The sequence below is a fragment of the Panicum virgatum genome, chromosome 8K (genome assembly GCF_016808335.1).
Source record: "Panicum virgatum strain AP13 chromosome 8K, P.virgatum_v5, whole genome shotgun sequence".
NCBI lineage: Eukaryota > Viridiplantae > Streptophyta > Magnoliopsida > Poales > Poaceae > Panicum > Panicum virgatum.
The window spans coordinates 46,012,295-46,032,593 of record NC_053143.1 but is presented as its reverse complement, the minus strand read 5'-3'; the positions used below and the strand labels follow the sequence as shown (position 1 = coordinate 46,032,593).

The following is a 20,299-nucleotide window of genomic DNA, read 5'->3' as shown; positions in this document are numbered from 1 at the left end:
TTTACATAATTCCTAGTCTCTCTCCTATTGTTGTACGGATACATACATTTTATTTCTAGTTTTCTAATTCATAGATATTTAGTAGGACTCCTTAGGTTATAAATATTTTTTATTTGTATTTGACATGGAATTTTTAGATTAATATAGACCGTTAGATCTTCATAAAATCTAAAGGTGTATATCCTTCTCTTTTTTGGATTAAAGTGGGAATTTCTAGACCCTCTTGGCGAACGTGGTGACTTTTTTTAACACTATTGTATTAAGATAATAGATTTATTATTTGTATTTGACATGGAATTTTTAGATTAATCTAGATCGTTAGATCTTCATAAAATCTGACGGTATATATCCTTCTTTTTTTGGATTAACGTGGGAATTTTTAGACCCTCTTGGCAAACGTGGTGGCTTCTTTTAACACTATTGTATTAAAATAATAGATAGATTTATTATTTGTATTTTACATGGAATTTTTAGATTAATCTAGACTGTTAGATCCTCATAAAATCTAACGGTGTATATCCTTCTCTTTTTTGGATTAACGTGGGAATTTCTAGACACTCTTGGCGAACATGGTGGCTTTTTAACACTATTGTATTGAGATAATAGATACACTGCTGACTGATTGGCTGACAAGTCATCCGAACAGAGTGAATATTATAAGGGAAAGATCGCTAGTCAAAAGACTCACGCGGTTTATAACCCAGCTGCTAGCTTCAGGCACAATAGTACAACAATTAACACTTCAAATCTGTTTGGATGAGCTAAAGTTGAGTGTTAAACTTTAGTCTTAGTAGCTCTCATATTCTTGCTGAACTTTTTAAATCTTGGTTAAAGTTTAGCTCAGTCCATTAGCACTCTTGTTTGGATGGGTTACTGCTAAATTTTATCACTTTTGGGCAAAATATAGCACTTGGATAAAACACCCCATATATAGTCTATTACGTACAATCCGGAAGTGAAAAGTAGCCGGAAATATATTTAAAAAAAAAGAAAAAAAACACCATCAGATATAAGAATCAGCTTCAACAAGAACTGATCTAAGGTCTACACAATTTGTTCATTCCGATCCCCTGCTTACTCACCATTCCTCCAGCTTCCTGTTATGCCAATAGTGATTTTTTACTTCCATTATGAAAGCACGCGTAATTAATTAAGATCGCACGAGCTTCTGATTTGGATTACACAACAAGATCAGCAGAAAACAACATTGCATGCCGATGCCGTACGTAATCTTGAATAACTATCAGGAAATAAAAAAACAATATATTTTTCGATCACCACCAGCAGAAACTGATAACCTGACATAAACTTTTTACCTAGATAACTACATGAAGCAAGTACAGTTCACAGGCACTGTGAACCGCAAGTCCCTATATATAGAGATTTGGTATCAATGGCTTCTTCTATATCACCAACAAATTAAAGCCATACCAAATCAAGCAAAGCTGAAGCATTTCGCCATGGGGTCCATTCAGGAGCAACACAGCAGCGCTGGCGGCCACCAGGCCTTGCTTGATGCTCAGCTCGACCTCTGGCACAACACCTTCGCATTCATCAAGTCCATGGCGCTAAGTGCGCGCTCGAGCTCCATATCGCCGACGCCATCCACCGCCATGGTGGAACGGCCACCCTCACCCAGATAGCTACTAGCGTGGTGAAGCCACTCCACCCCTCCAAGCTACCCTCTCTACGGCGCCTCATGCGCGTCCTCACCGTCCCCGGTATCTTCAGCGCCGCCGCCGCGAACCCGGCCGAGGACGATGGAGATCGCGTCGTGTACGGCCTGACTCCGGCGTCCCGACTTCTGATCGGTTCGGTACACAACTTAGCTCCCACCCTAAGCTTGATCCTCCACGAGATGTTCGTGTCACCATTCCTCAGTCTCGGCACCTGGCTCGAGCACGAGCTGCCGGACCTGGCCCTCTTCGAGGTGGCGCACGGGAAGGCCGTGTGGGACGTGATCCTTCACGATGCGACCATCAGCTCGCTCTTCAACGCCGGAATGGTCGCGGACAGCCGCTTCCTCATGGACATTGCCATCAGAGAGTGCGGCCACGTCTTTTCAGGGGATAAGCTCCCTGATCGACGTCGCCGGAGGGCACGGCGCGGCGGCGCAGGCCATCGCGGAGGCGTTCCCGCACATCGAGTGCAGCGTGCTAGATCTGCAACACGTCGTGGATAGTGCTCCTGCTGATACCGGGCTGAAGTACATTGCCGGCGATATGTTTGAGAGCATTCCACCGGCAAACGCCGTCTTCCTTGAGGTACAACATGTGAGACATGCATGCGAAAATTGGGTAGCGGATGGATGCACTAGTTTTTATTGATACGTTCTAGATTAGTACATTACAATAAGTGATATTTCTTGGTATGATTAAAATGCTAAAAATTAACACTTTACCTCTGGCAAGGACCATGAATAATAGAAAATCTCACCTTCAATGCTCAGTACTCCCTTCATTTCAAATTGTAGTTCATTTGACTCCAAGTTTGACCACTCGTCTTATTCAAAAATTTGTGCAAATTATCACTTTTTTTATTGTGGATTGCTTTATCAATACAAGATCTTCAAGAATGGCTTAAATTTGGCAATGTTTGCACAAATTTTTTGAATAAGACGAGTGGTCAAACTTAAGGTCAAAAAAGTCAAACGAACTACAATTTGAAACGGAAGTAGTATTATTTATGTTGTTAGATAGCATATTTTCTTGACATCCATTTTCTTTTTGCTTATTTCAGTGGGTTATGCATGACTGGCGTGACTCCAGAGTGTATTACAATATTGAAGAACTGCAAGAAAGCTATACCTACACGTGATGCGGGTGGAAAAGTGATAATAGTAGATGCCGTGGTTGGTGCAGGGTGTTCAACTCCAAAGCATAGAGAGACACAAGTTTTGTATGACCTTTTCATTATGGTTGCCAATGGCATTGAGCGAGATGAGCAAGAGTGGAGAAACATAATTTTAGAAGCTGGCTTCACTCACTACAACATTATACCGGTTCTTGGTGTCCGATCTATCATTGAGGTGTACCCGTAAAGTTAATAAACAGATAAATAGTACACATGGAGTGAATTTGTAAGCTAGCCAACTGAGCATGTGTGACAATCCAGGTTTTATGGGCTGGAATCACCCAGTTAAAAATATAGTTTTGTATTTAAAAGTTTAAAACATAATTGCCATAGCAAGGGTATTTCTGTGATTTTAGAAAAGTGCAGAATCCTTTTTACATAGATTTACTAGACAAATATAAACCTCTTGACAGTCAGTCAAGAGCATCCCTACCAAAATGCCACTAATTTCTACGCAGTTCAGATTTTTCCAATGTCACAATATCTGAAATGCTCGGAGAAGTCAACATTCGAGCGCCTCCACTAAACTGTACTCAACCTCATCGTAGAAGTCATTGTCACTACTAGTATTACAACTGAAGAAGCCTTTTGTTGCCAAGGTATTTCTTCCTGAGAAGATTGAAGCAAACATTTTCATCCCCTCTTTCCCGCTTAAAGATCCATTTTTCCAGTATGCATTCATTCATCACCCTAGTATTTGTAAATCCTAGCCCTCCAAAGTCTTTGGGAGTCATCAAAGTGTCCCATTTAACCATATGATATTTCTTTTTCAACCCTAGACCATGCTTAAAAAAAATCTTCCCATGCAGTACCATCTTACTATGGATCTCATCCTTTAGTAAGTGAATACCCATAGAATAGTTTGGGACTAAACTCAAACATAATTAAATTAAGACCATCTTCCCTCTAGAAGACAGGTTACAACATTGCCATGTTGGCAACCTCTTCGAGATCTTTTGGTGTATGTAGGCTAAGTCTGACACACACATGTGTTGTTACTTAACATGACTCCAAGATATTTCATAGGAAAATTCCCTACACTACAGTTAAATAGATCAGCAACCCTGTTTTGTTCCACCTCATCCACCCCAAGCACAAACACCTCATTTCTTTGATAGTTGATGGATATCTCCAATGCACAAATTTGATAGACGACAGATACCAGTAGCAATGCAAGAATACCATATCACATCATTTTAATGTAATGCCCTGAGGGCTCAAAAGAAATGTAGGATCCGAGAATAAGACATTCCAATCTTTCTAACTCACATACTCGCTGAACAGCAGAAATACCAAATTCAAAAAGTTGATTTTATATGCTAAGCATTATAGAACAACATCTATCTTTATAGTCTGCACACCTAACAAATTCAATAATAGTCAAAACAACTCATCATATATCAGTCGTGAAAAACTATCCATAGACAGTAGGCGCCACAAGATTAGACCCTCAGCTTTTTAATTAGCTTGATAAGCTTTTGGGAATTGTTTTACCCCGACTCTCCTTGTCTTTGATGTATGCTAACACCTTCTCGAGTATTTCCACGAAGACCGCGGATACTTGATCTTTGGATTGCTGATTCTGCACACCTTGAGCATTAATGATAGTCTCATGAAGACTTAACATTGTCTCATAGTGATCTTGGAGCTCCTCATTCTTGGTCTTATGAAAGTGAACTCCGTGGTAAAGGCAACTGGAGTAATTGTCACGTAGAAAAATAGTCATAATTTGTAATAAACACTGTAAAAATCAAATAGAATGCAAAACTCCGCTCAACTCACCGTATGCAGATGAACAAGCTTCAGATGCTTTATAACAAAATTAAAAAGAGACGGGGCCTTTGGTGGCTACAAGACTTGGCCTCATTGCCCCTAAAACTCAGGTATGAACACTTGCACTACTAATTGCCAAACTGAACCTAATCAAAAGCTAAGGATTTGGACTCTTAACCAACTAGGAGCCAGCTAACTCGACTCTGACCTTGTCTAACACTATAACAAATGGAAAAAGATGGATTGAGAAAGAACAAAAAAAGCATAAAAATACCTTCTGTTCTTTCAAGACCCGATTGGGGTTTCCATGAGGAAAGAAGCCAAACTCAATATCACCATAGTTTGTCTGCAGGTACAGCAGAAGTGTGATGATCAGAACAGGAGCAAACATTACCAATAGTTACAGTAAATGTAGTTAGTACAAATGATTACCATTGATTTGTCAATCTCTTATCTGGTATCTTGAATATGAAATGAAACAAAATATAGACAGTTTCTAAAATTAGAGCATACTAAATTCTGAAACATCAAGTCCCTCAAAGCTTCCACCCTTTTTAGTGACTGAATCGTTTGTGCACTATTAGTAGGCATTTTTGTAGTAGTGGTGGAGTGACGCTTATGTCGAAGCTACCTTTAAATCATGAAAATTCCACATGTGTACTTTAATGGGTGAATCATCTATGGGGACAGATGACATAAAACAAGTGTTAATACGCAGCTTTAAGTATACTATTCGGCTACTTCCATGCCATGTAGAGGTGAAGCTTTTCTGGAAGATGAGTCGTTTCAGTCACTGTCTAATAGAAGAAATTGAGAAAATCATATGTTTGAAGAAACGGACAGCTTGCAATCAATCTACAACTTAAGCAAGTTGACCCACACCATTGGGTTGCAATCATATGTCGGGGGCGGCAACCCAATATCGGTTGCTGCTCGTCATCTCCCTGCTGGGAGCCGCTTATTCTCGTCGGCGTTGGCTGCATCTCTGCATTGGGAAGGATATTTTTCTTCTCGATTGAGGATTGCAGGTGTGCCTTATCGTCGTCGTGGACTGCCCACCACTATGTTGCCTCACCACTTCTGGGACTTCGTGGTAGATTGTGTGGAGTTAGGCTTTGGGGGTCATGGGTGATGGTGAAAGCTTTGCTCGACATTTGCCGACACCAACAACGGCTCCGTCCATGGATGTAGCTCAACTCGTTGGGGGCGTTGTTTTGTTATTGCCACCAAACTCATTTGTTTTTTGATAGGTGAAGACTTGGTCCGTTCTTCACAGGACGGACGGACGATGGTGGCGTCCTTGACGTCATGTTCTTCTTGAAGGCATCATCTTGCAAGATCTCCACATCCTTACTCTCGCTAGTCTCATTAGTTAGGCAACTTGTATAGGTTCCATAGTATTTTTTCACTATCCCTGCAGGTCTTAGTCATTAGGTCGTTTTGGTGTGGTGGTAGTGTGGATTTTTTTTTTGATGTTGCTATATGTGTCTCTTGTAACTTTACGCTTTGAGGACTCTCTTGAAGTGTGTCATTGTAATTCCCTCTTTTCTTAGTGAAATACGTGCTCAAACACGTTCTCGAAAAAAAAGTTCTTACTGCTTTTCCATCTATCTGTTGTGTATTTATTTTCTATTTGCTCATATGAAGCTACACTTCTTCTTAGAGAACTTAACACTCGTAGTTGACATCATCACCTTCTCAAAATATGACTAATCCTGCCCCTTTTTTTTCTTTCCCTTTGTGTTGGTAATAGTTTTCCCCTGTAAGTTTTTGTTGTTAAGTTGTGGTGCTTTTATCCATGGCTGTCCTGATTCACTCTAGATTGCACACTATCCTATTTTCTTTTAGTTTAGAATTATTCCATAAAAAGTTAGATTGCCAGTGCAATCTAACTACAGTTAGAGTCACTTGTTCGTGCCATCATCATCAGCAGTGGTATTTGAGATATTAAAATTATGACTAAGGGCACATCAAGGCACAGCAAACGCTATGGTTTAGCTGCTACTTAGCTACTAATCCAAAGTGAATTATTTGTAATATTTATTCTTCATTTATTTGCTGGTAGCTTGATCAGAAGAAAATGCATGCATCTTTGCACTATTCTTCATATTTACAATGTAGTAAATTGTAAAACTTGTATTTTGTTTCATAGGTTTTTTCACCTTGAGCTGTTTGATGTTGCACCCGCAAGTGAAGGTCTTTAGCTTGCTGCATCCAGTCCAGATGTTGGGCATCGCTATCTGGTGAGTTCCTCTATCATAAAGGTACAGTGATAATTTTTATATAGTTTATTGTTTTCTGCGACACCACACAACTACTCATGCAAGACTATTCTTTGAGCCTGAAGTTGTGGAAGTGCACCAATAGTGGTTGTGCCCGAAGATGTGGAAGTGCTAATAGGGTGAGGTGGGTGCCCTATTCTTTGAGCACATTATTGTGAACATCGGAGTGGATGAATATGACACTTTGGTTACACCATTGTCATATCTCTATTCGTGCTGCTTTGCTGGATCACTGGTACGCCATATCCTACATCCATGTTATCTGAATAGGTGGACAGACTAATGGCATCGTATTCCTGCCTGCCGGCCATATGGCATATATAGATGGAGATGCTTTGGTTACACCATTGTCATATCTCTATTTATGCTGCTTTGCTGGATCACTGGTACGCCATATCCTACATCCATGTTATCTGAATAGGTAGACAGACTGATGGCATCGTATTCCTGCCGGCCGGCCATATGCCATATATAGATGGAGATGCATACATACATTTCATCAACTGGCTATTGCCACTACATACGTAGATCAAAAGTGTATCATGTAGAGAATTATTGGCTCAGTTAGTGCTAAAAACTCTAGTGAGACAACAATATGTGCTTTGCCTTAACTTGCAGCCTACTTGGAACACTTTTGCATTGGGGTTTTCGAGCTATATATTTCGATATACAATTTTCTAGCTTTTCTCCTATGCATTTACTTGCAATTTAGTGGCATCGAAGCCTGCTAAGATACAGTAGCAAGTGAGATTGATAAAAAAAATAATGGTAGGTGATATCTAGTCATATCTCTCCTCAATGTGGAAAGTAATCTGATTAGAAAATAAGTTTGTCTAATTGCATGCCTCCTCTCTCATCATCAACGTGGAATGTAATCTAATTAGGACATAGTATTTACATAATTCCTAGTCTCTCTCCTATTGTTGTACGGATACATACATTTTATTTCTAGTTTTCTAATTCATAGATATTTAGTAGGACTCCTTAGGTTATAAATATTTTTTATTTGTATTTGACATGGAATTTTTAGATTAATATAGACCGTTAGATCTTCATAAAATCTAAAGGTGTATATCCTTCTCTTTTTTGGATTAAAGTGGGAATTTCTAGACCCTCTTGGCGAACGTGGTGACTTTTTTTTAACACTATTGTATTAAGATAATAGATTTATTATTTGTATTTGACATGGAATTTTTAGATTAATCTAGATCGTTAGATCTTCATAAAATCTGACGGTATATATCCTTCTTTTTTTGGATTAACGTGGGAATTTTTAGACCCTCTTGGCAAACGTGGTGGCTTCTTTTAACACTATTGTATTAAAATAATAGATAGATTTATTATTTGTATTTTACATGGAATTTTTAGATTAATCTAGACTGTTAGATCCTCATAAAATCTAACGGTGTATATCCTTCTCTTTTTTGGATTAACGTGGGAATTTCTAAACACTCTTGGCGAACATGGTGGCTTTTTAACACTATTGTATTGAGATAATAGATACACTGCTGACTGATTGGCTGACAAGTCATCCGAACAGAGTGAATATTATAAGGGAAAGATCGCTAGTCAAAAGACTCACGCGGTTTATAACCCAGCTGCTAGCTTCAGGCACAATAGTACAACAATTAACACTTCAAATCTGTTTGGATGAGCTAAAGTTGAGTGTTAAACTTTAGTCTTAGTAGCTCTCATATTCTTGCTGAACTTTTTAAATTTTGGTTAAAGTTTAGCTCAGTCCATTAGCACTCTTGTTTGGATGGGTTACTGCTAAATTTTATCACTTTTGGGCAAAATATAGCACTTGGATAAAACACCCCATATATAGTCTATTACGTACAATCCAGAAGTGAAAAGTAGCCGGAAATATATTTAAAAAAAAAGAAAAAAAACACCATCAGATATAAGAATCAGCTTCAACAAGAACTGATCTAAGGTCTACACAATTTGTTCATTCCGATCCCCTGCTTACTCACCATTCCTCCAGCTTCCTGTTATGCCAATAGTGATTTTTTACTTCCATTATGAAAGCACGCGTAATTAATTAAGATCGCACGAGCTTCTGATTTGGATTACACAACAAGATCAGCAGAAAACAACATTGCATGCCGATGCCGTACGTAATCTTGAATAACTATCAGGAAATAAAAAAACAATATATTTTTCGATCACCACCAGCAGAAACTGATAACCTGACATAAACTTTTTACCTAGATAACTACATGAAGCAAGTACAGTTCACAGGCACTGTGAACCGCAAGTCCCTATATATAGAGATTTGGTATCAATGGCTTCTTCTATATCACCAACAAATTAAAGCCATACCAAATCAAGCAAAGCTGAAGCATTTCGCCATGGGGTCCATTCAGGAGCAACACAGCAGCGCTGGCGGCCACCAGGCCTTGCTTGATGCTCAGCTCGACCTCTGGCACAACACCTTCGCATTCATCAAGTCCATGGCGCTAAGTGCGCGCTCGAGCTCCATATCGCCGACGCCATCCACCGCCATGGTGGAACGGCCACCCTCACCCAGATAGCTACTAGCGTGGTGAAGCCACTCCACCCCTCCAAGCTACCCTCTCTACGGCGCCTCATGCGCGTCCTCACCGTCCCCGGTATCTTCAGCGCCGCCGCCGCGAACCCGGCCGAGGACGATGGAGATCGCGTCGTGTACGGCCTGACTCCGGCGTCCCGACTTCTGATCGGTTCGGTACACAACTTAGCTCCCACCCTAAGCTTGATCCTCCACGAGATGTTCGTGTCACCATTCCTCAGTCTCGGCACCTGGCTCGAGCACGAGCTGCCGGACCTGGCCCTCTTCGAGGTGGCGCACGGGAAGGCCGTGTGGGACGTGATCCTTCACGATGCGACCATCAGCTCGCTCTTCAACGCCGGAATGGTCGCGGACAGCCGCTTCCTCATGGACATTGCCATCAGAGAGTGCGGCCACGTCTTTTCAGGGGATAAGCTCCCTGATCGACGTCGCCGGAGGGCACGGCGCGGCGGCGCAGGCCATCGCGGAGGCGTTCCCGCACATCGAGTGCAGCGTGCTAGATCTGCAACACGTCGTGGATAGTGCTCCTGCTGATACCGGGCTGAAGTACATTGCCGGCGATATGTTTGAGAGCATTCCACCGGCAAACGCCGTCTTCCTTGAGGTACAACATGTGAGACATGCATGCGAAAATTGGGTAGCGGATGGATGCACTAGTTTTTATTGATACGTTCTAGATTAGTACATTACAATAAGTGATATTTCTTGGTATGATTAAAATGCTAAAAATTAACACTTTACCTCTGGCAAGGACCATGAATAATAGAAAATCTCACCTTCAATGCTCAGTACTCCCTTCATTTCAAATTGTAGTTCATTTGACTCCAAGTTTGACCACTCGTCTTATTCAAAAATTTGTGCAAATTATCACTTTTTTTTATTGTGGATTGCTTTATCAATACAAGATCTTCAAGAATGGCTTAAATTTGGCAATGTTTGCACAAATTTTTTGAATAAGACGAGTGGTCAAACTTAAGGTCAAAAAAGTCAAACGAACTACAATTTGAAACGGAAGTAGTATTATTTATGTTGTTAGATAGCATATTTTCTTGACATCCATTTTCTTTTTGCTTATTTCAGTGGGTTATGCATGACTGGCGTGACTCCGAGTGTATTACAATATTGAAGAACTGCAAGAAAGCTATACCTACACGTGATGCGGGTGGAAAAGTGATAATAGTAGATGCCGTGGTTGGTGCAGGGTGTTCAACTCCAAAGCATAGAGAGACACAAGTTTTGTATGACCTTTTCATTATGGTTGCCAATGGCATTGAGCGAGATGAGCAAGAGTGGAGAAACATAATTTTAGAAGCTGGCTTCACTCACTACAACATTATACCGGTTCTTGGTGTCCGATCTATCATTGAGGTGTACCCGTAAAGTTAATAAACAGATAAATAGTACACATGGAGTGAATTTGTAAGCTAGCCAACTGAGCATGTGTGACAATCCAGGTTTTATGGGCTGGAATCACCCAGTTAAAAATATAGTTTTGTATTTAAAAGTTTAAAACATAATTGCCATAGCAAGGGTATTTCTGTGATTTTAGAAAAGTGCAGAATCCTTTTTACATAGATTTACTAGACAAATATAAACCTCTTGACAGTCAGTCAAGAGCATCCCTACCAAAATGCCACTAATTTCTACGCAGTTCAGATTTTTCCAATGTCACAATATCTGAAATGCTCGGAGAAGTCAACATTCGAGCGCCTCCACTAAACTGTACTCAACCTCATCGTAGAAGTCATTGTCACTACTAGTATTACAACTGAAGAAGCCTTTTGTTGCCAAGGTATTTCTTCCTGAGAAGATTGAAGCAAACATTTTCATCCCCTCTTTCCCGCTTAAAGATCCATTTTTCCAGTATGCATTCATTCATCACCCTAGTATTTGTAAATCCTAGCCCTCCAAAGTCTTTGGGAGTCATCAAAGTGTCCCATTTAACCATATGATATTTCTTTTTCAACCCTAGACCATGCTTAAAAAAAATCTTCCCATGCAGTACCATCTTACTATGGATCTCATCCTTTAGTAAGTGAATACCCATAGAATAGTTTGGGACTAAACTCAAACATAATTAAATTAAGACCATCTTCCCTCTAGAAGACAGGTTACAACATTGCCATGTTGGCAACCTCTTCGAGATCTTTTGGTGTATGTAGGCTAAGTCTGACACACACATGTGTTGTTACTTAACATGACTCCAAGATATTTCATAGGAAAATTCCCTACACTACAGTTAAATAGATCAGCAACCCTGTTTTGTTCCACCTCATCCACCCCAAGCACAAACACCTCATTTCTTTGATAGTTGATGGATATCTCCAATGCACAAATTTGATAGACGACAGATACCAGTAGCAATGCAAGAATACCATATCACATCATTTTAATGTAATGCCCTGAGGGCTCAAAAGAAATGTAGGATCCGAGAATAAGACATTCCAATCTTTCTAACTCACATACTCGCTGAACAGCAGAAATACCAAATTCAAAAAGTTGATTTTATATGCTAAGCATTATAGAACAACATCTATCTTTATAGTCTGCACACCTAACAAATTCAATAATAGTCAAAACAACTCATCATATATCAGTCGTGAAAAACTATCCATAGACAGTAGGCGCCACAAGATTAGACCCTCAGCTTTTTAATTAGCTTGATAAGCTTTTGGGAATTGTTTTACCCCGACTCTCCTTGTCTTTGATGTATGCTAACACCTTCTCGAGTATTTCCACGAAGACCGCGGATACTTGATCTTTGGATTGCTGATTCTGCACACCTTGAGCATTAATGATAGTCTCATGAAGACTTAACATTGTCTCATAGTGATCTTGGAGCTCCTCATTCTTGGTCTTATGAAAGTGAACTCCGTGGTAAAGGCAACTGGAGTAATTGTCACGTAGAAAAATAGTCATAATTTGTAATAAACACTGTAAAAATCAAATAGAATGCAAAACTCCGCTCAACTCACCGTATGCAGATGAACAAGCTTCAGATGCTTTATAACAAAATTAAAAAGAGACGGGGCCTTTGGTGGCTACAAGACTTGGCCTCATTGCCCCTAAAACTCAGGTATGAACACTTGCACTACTAATTGCCAAACTGAACCTAATCAAAAGCTAAGGATTTGGACTCTTAACCAACTAGGAGCCAGCTAACTCGACTCTGACCTTGTCTAACACTATAACAAATGGAAAAAGATGGATTGAGAAAGAACAAAAAAAGCATAAAAATACCTTCTGTTCTTTCAAGACCCGATTGGGGTTTCCATGAGGAAAGAAGCCAAACTCAATATCACCATAGTTTGTCTGCAGGTACAGCAGAAGTGTGATGATCAGAACAGGAGCAAACATTACCAATAGTTACAGTAAATGTAGTTAGTACAAATGATTACCATTGATTTGTCAATCTCTTATCTGGTATCTTGAATATGAAATGAAACAAAATATAGACAGTTTCTAAAATTAGAGCATACTAAATTCTGAAACATCAAGTCCCTCAAAGCTTCCACCCTTTTTAGTGACTGAATCGTTTGTGCACTATTAGTAGGCATTTTTGTAGTAGTGGTGGAGTGACGCTTATGTCGAAGCTACCTTTAAATCATGAAAATTCCACATGTGTACTTTAATGGGTGAATCATCTATGGGGACAGATGACATAAAACAAGTGTTAATACGCAGCTTTAAGTATACTATTCGGCTACTTCCATGCCATGTAGAGGTGAAGCTTTTCTGGAAGATGAGTCGTTTCAGTCACTGTCTAATAGAAGAAATTGAGAAAATCATATGTTTGAAGAAACGGACAGCTTGCAATCAATCTACAACTTAAGCAAGTTGACCCACACCATTGGGTTGCAATCATATGTCGGGGGCGGCAACCCAATATCGGTTGCTGCTCGTCATCTCCCTGCTGGGAGCCGCTTATTCTCGTCGGCGTTGGCTGCATCTCTGCATTGGGAAGGATATTTTTCTTCTCGATTGAGGATTGCAGGTGTGCCTTATCGTCGTCGTGGACTGCCCACCACTATGTTGCCTCACCACTTCTGGGACTTCGTGGTAGATTGTGTGGAGTTAGGCTTTGGGGGTCATGGGTGATGGTGAAAGCTTTGCTCGACATTTGCCGACACCAACAACGGCTCCGTCCATGGATGTAGCTCAACTCGTTGGGGGCGTTGTTTTGTTATTGCCACCAAACTCATTTGTTTTTTGATAGGTGAAGACTTGGTCCGTTCTTCACAGGACGGACGGACGATGGTGGCGTCCTTGACGTCATGTTCTTCTTGAAGGCATCATCTTGCAAGATCTCCACATCCTTACTCTCGCTAGTCTCATTAGTTAGGCAACTTGTATAGGTTCCATAGTATTTTTTCACTATCCCTGCAGGTCTTAGTCATTAGGTCGTTTTGGTGTGGTGGTAGTGTGGATTTTTTTTTTGATGTTGCTATATGTGTCTCTTGTAACTTTACGCTTTGAGGACTCTCTTGAAGTGTGTCATTGTAATTCCCTCTTTTCTTAGTGAAATATGTGCTCAAACACGTTCTCGAAAAAAAAGTTCTTACTGCTTTTCCATCTATCTGTTGTGTATTTATTTTCTATTTGCTCATATGAAGCTACACTTCTTCTTAGAGAACTTAACACTCGTAGTTGACATCATCACCTTCTCAAAATATGACTAATCCTGCCCCTTTTTTTTCTTTCCCTTTGTGTTGGTAATAGTTTTCCCCTGTAAGTTTTTGTTGTTAAGTTGTGGTGCTTTTATCCATGGCTGTCCTGATTCACTCTAGATTGCACACTATCCTATTTTCTTTTAGTTTAGAATTATTCCATAAAAAGTTAGATTGCCAGTGCAATCTAACTACAGTTAGAGTCACTTGTTCGTGCCATCATCATCAGCAGTGGTATTTGAGATATTAAAATTATGACTAAGGGCACATCAAGGCACAGCAAACGCTATGGTTTAGCTGCTACTTAGCTACTAATCCAAAGTGAATTATTTGTAATATTTATTCTTCATTTATTTGCTGGTAGCTTGATCAGAAGAAAATGCATGCATCTTTGCACTATTCTTCATATTTACAATGTAGTAAATTGTAAAACTTGTATTTTGTTTCATAGGTTTTTTCACCTTGAGCTGTTTGATGTTGCACCCGCAAGTGAAGGTCTTTAGCTTGCTGCATCCAGTCCAGATGTTGGGCATCGCTATCTGGTGAGTTCCTCTATCATAAAGGTACAGTGATAATTTTTATATAGTTTATTGTTTTCTGCGACACCACACAACTACTCATGCAAGACTATTCTTTGAGCCTGAAGTTGTGGAAGTGCACCAATAGTGGTTGTGCCCGAAGATGTGGAAGTGCTAATAGGGTGAGGTGGGTGCCCTATTCTTTGAGCACATTATTGTGAACATCGGAGTGGATGAATATGACACTTTGGTTACACCATTGTCATATCTCTATTCGTGCTGCTTTGCTGGATCACTGGTACGCCATATCCTACATCCATGTTATCTGAATAGGTGGACAGACTAATGGCATCGTATTCCTGCCTGCCGGCCATATGGCATATATAGATGGAGATGCTTTGGTTACACCATTGTCATATCTCTATTTATGCTGCTTTGCTGGATCACTGGTACGCCATATCCTACATCCATGTTATCTGAATAGGTAGACAGACTGATGGCATCGTATTCCTGCCGGCCGGCCATATGCCATATATAGATGGAGATGCATACATACATTTCATCAACTGGCTATTGCCACTACATACGTAGATCAAAAGTGTATCATGTAGAGAATTATTGGCTCAGTTAGTGCTAAAAACTCTAGTGAGACAACAATATGTGCTTTGCCTTAACTTGCAGCCTACTTGGAACACTTTTGCATTGGGGTTTTCGAGCTATATATTTCGATATACAATTTTCTAGCTTTTCTCCTATGCATTTACTTGCAATTTAGTGGCATCGAAGCCTGCTAAGATACAGTAGCAAGTGAGATTGATAAAAAAAATAATGGTAGGTGATATCTAGTCATATCTCTCCTCAATGTGGAAAGTAATCTGATTAGAAAATAAGTTTGTCTAATTGCATGCCTCCTCTCTCATCATCAACGTGGAATGTAATCTAATTAGGACATAGTATTTACATAATTCCTAGTCTCTCTCCTATTGTTGTACGGATACATACATTTTATTTCTAGTTTTCTAATTCATAGATATTTAGTAGGACTCCTTAGGTTATAAATATTTTTTATTTGTATTTGACATGGAATTTTTAGATTAATATAGACCGTTAGATCTTCATAAAATCTAAAGGTGTATATCCTTCTCTTTTTTGGATTAAAGTGGGAATTTCTAGACCCTCTTGGCGAACGTGGTGACTTTTTTTTAACACTATTGTATTAAGATAATAGATTTATTATTTGTATTTGACATGGAATTTTTAGATTAATCTAGATCGTTAGATCTTCATAAAATCTGACGGTATATATTCTTCTTTTTTTGGATTAACGTGGGAATTTTTAGACCCTCTTGGCAAACGTGGTGGCTTCTTTTAACACTATTGTATTAAAATAATAGATAGATTTATTATTTGTATTTTACATGGAATTTTTAGATTAATCTAGACTGTTAGATCCTCATAAAATCTAACGGTGTATATCCTTCTCTTTTTTGGATTAACGTGGGAATTTCTAGACACTCTTGGCGAACATGGTGGCTTTTTAACACTATTGTATTGAGATAATAGATACACTGCTGACTGATTGGCTGACAAGTCATCCGAACAGAGTGAATATTATAAGGGAAAGATCGCTAGTCAAAAGACTCACGCGGTTTATAACCCAGCTGCTAGCTTCAGGCACAATAGTACAACAATTAACACTTCAAATCTGTTTGGATGAGCTAAAGTTGAGTGTTAAACTTTAGTCTTAGTAGCTCTCATATTCTTGCTGAACTTTTTAAATCTTGGTTAAAGTTTAGCTCAGTCCATTAGCACTCTTGTTTGGATGGGTTACTGCTAAATTTTATCACTTTTGGGCAAAATATAGCACTTGGATAAAACACCCCATATATAGTCTATTACGTACAATCCGGAAGTGAAAAGTAGCCGGAAATATATTTTAAAAAAAAGAAAAAAAACACCATCAGATATAAGAATCAGCTTCAACAAGAACTGATCTAAGGTCTACACAATTTGTTCATTCCGATCCCCTGCTTACTCACCATTCCTCCAGCTTCCTGTTATGCCAATAGTGATTTTTTACTTCCATTATGAAAGCACGCGTAATTAATTAAGATCGCACGAGCTTCTGATTTGGATTACACAACAAGATCAGCAGAAAACAACATTGCATGCCGATGCCGTACGTAATCTTGAATAACTATCAGGAAATAAAAAAACAATATATTTTTCGATCACCACCAGCAGAAACTGATAACCTGACATAAACTTTTTACCTAGATAACTACATGAAGCAAGTACAGTTCACAGGCACTGTGAACCGCAAGTCCCTATATATAGAGATTTGGTATCAATGGCTTCTTCTATATCACCAACAAATTAAAGCCATACCAAATCAAGCAAAGCTGAAGCATTTCGCCATGGGGTCCATTCAGGAGCAACACAGCAGCGCTGGCGGCCACCAGGCCTTGCTTGATGCTCAGCTCGACCTCTGGCACAACACCTTCGCATTCATCAAGTCCATGGCGCTAAGTGCGCGCTCGAGCTCCATATCGCCGACGCCATCCACCGCCATGGTGGAACGGCCACCCTCACCCAGATAGCTACTAGCGTGGTGAAGCCACTCCACCCCTCCAAGCTACCCTCTCTACGGCGCCTCATGCGCGTCCTCACCGTCCCCGGTATCTTCAGCGCCGCCGCCGCGAACCCGGCCGAGGACGATGGAGATCGCGTCGTGTACGGCCTGACTCCGGCGTCCCGACTTCTGATCGGTTCGGTACACAACTTAGCTCCCACCCTAAGCTTGATCCTCCACGAGATGTTCGTGTCACCATTCCTCAGTCTCGGCACCTGGCTCGAGCACGAGCTGCCGGACCTGGCCCTCTTCGAGGTGGCGCACGGGAAGGCCGTGTGGGACGTGATCCTTCACGATGCGACCATCAGCTCGCTCTTCAACGCCGGAATGGTCGCGGACAGCCGCTTCCTCATGGACATTGCCATCAGAGAGTGCGGCCACGTCTTTTCAGGGGATAAGCTCCCTGATCGACGTCGCCGGAGGGCACGGCGCGGCGGCGCAGGCCATCGCGAAGGCGTTCCCGCACATCGAGTGCAGCGTTCTGGATCTGCAACACGTCGTGGATAGTGCTCCTGCTGATACCGGGCTGAAGTACATTGCCGGCATATGTTTGAGAGCATTCCACCGGCAAACGCCGTCTTCCTTGAGGTACAACATGTGAGACATGCATGCGAAAATTGGGTAGCGGATGGATGCACTAGTTTTTATTGATACGTTCTAGATTAGTACATTACAGTAAGTGGTATTTCTTGGTATGATTAAAATGCTAAAAATTAACACTTTACCTCTGGCAAGGACCATGAATAATAGAAAATCTCACCTTCAATGCTCAGTACTCCCTTCATTTCAAATTGTAATTCATTTGACTCCAAGTTTGACCACTCGTCTTATTCAAAAATTTGTGCAAATTATCACTTTTTTTATTGTGGATTGCTTTATCAATACAAGATCTTCAAGAATGGCTTAAATTTGGCAATGTTTGCACAAATTTTTTGAATAAGACGAGTGGTCAAACTTAAGGTCAAAAAAGTCAAACGAACTACAATTTGAAACGGAAGTAGTATTATTTATGCTGTTAGATAGCATATTTTCTTGACATCCATATTCTTTTTGCTTATTTCAGTGGGTTATGCATGACTGGCGTGACTCCGAGTGTATTACAATATTGAAGAACTGCAAGAAAGCTATACCTACACGTGATGCGGGTGGAAAAGTGATAATAGTAGATGCCGTGGTTGGTGCAGGGTGTTCAACTCCAAAGCATAGAGAGACACAAGTTTTGTATGACCTTTTCATTATGGTTGCCAATGGCATTGAGCGAGACGAGCAAGAGTGGAGAAACATAATTTTAGAAGCTGGCTTCACTCACTACAACATTATACTGGTTCTTGGTGTCCGATCTATCATTGAGGTGTACCCGTAAAGTTAACAAACAGATAAATAGTACACATGGAGTGAATTTGTAAGCTAGCCAACTGAGCATGTGTGACAATCCAGGTTTTATGGGCTAGAATCACCCAGTTAAAAATATAGTTTTGTATTTAAAAGTTTAAAACATAATTGCCATAGCAAGGGTATTTCTGTAATTTTAGAAAAGTGCAGAATCCTTTTTACAAAATAGTTTTGCAAAAGGTAAAATTTTCAAATTTTGTGAAGAGTTAAAGTGCATATCCTGTTTTTCATTCTTACCCTTGCAAAAAGATATATTTATGCACATGGTTACATTTAAAATTTTAAAACTTAAGTTATGTTTATTTGCAAATGGAAGTTTTGACGGATTTTAAAATAATTTCAAATTTATAGCTCCTTTGAATTTGGGCCTGAAAGCAAAGCTGTAGATCTCATCAAAAGTTACAACTTTTATTTTGGGAACTTTTTCATTGGACCCTTGGATTAGTGGGAATTTTTGTCTTTCAGTTAACCCTCTGAACTTTTGCATATTTACGAAACCACCCTTGCTTCTTTCTTCTTCCTCCTTCTTTTGCCTGAACAGAGGCGCCGCCCCTCCGCCGTGGGTTTACCGCCCACTGGTCGCCGCGCCGCCATGGAACGCCGCCTCGCCACCTCCACGCATCAAGTACGAACCCCGCCACCACCCGAACCGTCTTCGCTGGCCCCCTTCACGCACGCCACGCCGTCCCCCTCGCCGGCTGCCTTCTAGATAACCAGCCGGCCGCCGCGGATTTCCCTCCTCGCCGCTGGATACGCTTCCCTCGGCGAGTCAATCTCCCTTTGCTTACCCTCCATCTCGCCCTTGCCTATAAAAAGGGTAGACCCCCCCTCCCCGTTCACCCAAGTGCCCAGACCTCCATTGTCGCCCGCCATTGGTACCCCGAGCTCGAGCTCGTAGCCGAACTCACCCCTCCACCCCATCTCGACCCAAATTGGCACCTCAGCGACATTCCCCCCTCCTCCCAAAGCTCCTAGACCCGGTCGCACCACCCCTTCGCCTCCGGCGAGCCGTCGCCGCGGCCCAGCACCACCACCGGCCGCCTGCTCGCATGGCGCCGCTACCACGGGCCACCCCGACCCCAACCGAAGCAACCCTGAGGTAGCCCATTAACCCCTCTTACTCTTCCACCCCGGGGCCCTCGTCGCCAGCGAGTCATTTCCTAACAATTTTATTGTGTTCCTCTTAACTAGCTCTATGACTTTGGCTACTAAAGTTTGTTTGAAACCTTATATTATGTGCTCTAGTTTAATTGTTAGGAAATGAGTGATTTAATTATATATTTTTAACCATAGCCTTGCTATGCTTTTCTGTTTGGAACCTAGCATCTTTTTACCATGTATAGTCTTGTATAAAATTTGTGGTCCAAATGCCTGACTTTTGCTTATGATTTTATGTACTTTGTTTAAATTCTAGCATATGCATTTATTATTTTATTAAAGCATGTTTTTGTTAGTTTCTTAGGGTCATCTTTTTACCATGGGCTCTACTGATCACAAGTAGTTTATGGTAATTTTTGGGAGAGTTTTAGCGTTGTCTATATTAAGGTTTTAATTTAACCATGGGTTCTAGTTTTAATTCATGAGTTATGTGCTGCCTGTATGGATTTGAATTTTGTAGGGTAGAATTG

General features: G+C 40.6%; 2 long non-coding RNA genes and 3 pseudogenes across 2 annotated transcripts; 3 read left to right on the top strand and 2 right to left on the bottom strand.

The window, feature by feature from the left end:
* The first annotated feature begins 1,460 nt into the window (after nucleotides 1-1,460).
* Nucleotides 1,461-3,040, top strand: LOC120646360 (annotated as a pseudogene).
* Nucleotides 3,041-4,095: 1,055 nt separating this feature from the next.
* On the bottom strand, nucleotides 4,096-5,440 carry LOC120646359. The gene is made up of 2 exons (XR_005664404.1): nucleotides 4,901-5,440; nucleotides 4,096-4,547 (listed from the first exon to the last, which is right to left on the bottom strand). It is a non-coding gene; the product is annotated as an uncharacterized LOC120646359 (long non-coding RNA).
* Nucleotides 5,441-9,262: 3,822 nt separating this feature from the next.
* Nucleotides 9,263-10,842, top strand: LOC120646358 (annotated as a pseudogene).
* Nucleotides 10,843-11,897: 1,055 nt separating this feature from the next.
* On the bottom strand, nucleotides 11,898-13,242 carry LOC120646357. The gene is made up of 2 exons (XR_005664403.1): nucleotides 12,703-13,242; nucleotides 11,898-12,349 (listed from the first exon to the last, which is right to left on the bottom strand). It is a non-coding gene; the product is annotated as an uncharacterized LOC120646357 (long non-coding RNA).
* Nucleotides 13,243-17,064: 3,822 nt separating this feature from the next.
* Nucleotides 17,065-18,642, top strand: LOC120646356 (annotated as a pseudogene).
* Nucleotides 18,643-20,299: the final 1,657 nt, after the last annotated feature.